This window comes from Austrofundulus limnaeus, unplaced genomic scaffold (genome assembly GCF_001266775.1).
Source record: "Austrofundulus limnaeus strain Quisiro unplaced genomic scaffold, Austrofundulus_limnaeus-1.0 Scaffold1441, whole genome shotgun sequence".
Classification (NCBI taxonomy): domain Eukaryota; kingdom Metazoa; phylum Chordata; class Actinopteri; order Cyprinodontiformes; family Rivulidae; genus Austrofundulus; species Austrofundulus limnaeus.
Genome location: NW_013953843.1, coordinates 68,949 through 70,081, shown reverse-complemented (window position 1 = coordinate 70,081; position 1,133 = coordinate 68,949).

Below are 1,133 nucleotides of genomic sequence, written 5' to 3'. Positions count from 1 at the left end.
GTAATCAGTCTCACAATAAATTGTACCCAAAATGATTTTATGAGTTCTTGTCTTATCAAAACCAATAATATTAATATCTCTTATCAAGACACAAAAATGAGATTAGCTTATGTTGGCACGTTCTCCACGAGCCATTTATTTACAGATTAAATGTATTTACAACTATGGCGAGTCATGAATAAYTGATGACATGTTGAACCAGGTAACAACTGAAAGAGTTTGCTATCACGAGTGAATAAACAAACAGACAGACAAATAAACAAACAAACAGATAAACAAAATAAATACTGAGAAGTGAGTTTTGCTTTTAGAGTGAGGTGAGGTAAGTTGCTTTTAGCTGTGGATGTAACTAAAGACTCCTAGTTAAATTAGGTAGAGAAAAGCATTTAGTTTATCAAATCTCATACAAAGATAAAAAATCAAATTTACGTCTGAGCACCTGTGTGTGTCACCAAGACAAGTGTTCACCTTTACCCTTTTTGTTCTGGCTTGTGGGTACCAGGAAGGGAAGTCAGCGGTGGAATGTCATCTCTGGGGTTCGTTCTCCAGACAGCTCTCCATGCAAGCTGGATGTCAGGCGGTCTGCCTGATAAACTCGACTGGTCCCTTGGTCAGAAAAGGGGGTCACTCTCTGGTGACTCGCAGTCTGGTCCTCCAGGTGGCTGCAAGACTCTTAATTTGATTTCCACTTTGGAGAGAAAATGAACTAAAATGACGCATGAATTACCATTGGCTTATCTGACTCCTATAAAATCAAACTCAGAGACTGAGCCGATATGGAGCGAGAGCTATTCGATCAATCAGCGGGAGATGCAGACTGGTACCATCCTGTCCAGCCATGGGGAAGGCTGGCAGGGAGGACCCCTGCTGGGCTGTGAAAGCTGTTTCTGGCTTGATGTTGAAAAGATCTCTTCATTCATTCACTGTCTCAAAAACATAACCGTCTTGAGAGCTGCACTAACTTTTAAAACCTCTGTTATGGGRGGAGTCAAGGTTTTAAGTTGGCCAATGAAAATCTTACACCTTATACAAGAAAAGTTTTTAACCAATCAAATGTTTTGGAGGGAAAACTTTACTTCAAGACAAAGAAAAGGGAGTGTTTTAGTTTAATTATCTTGCATCTAATTAAAGGG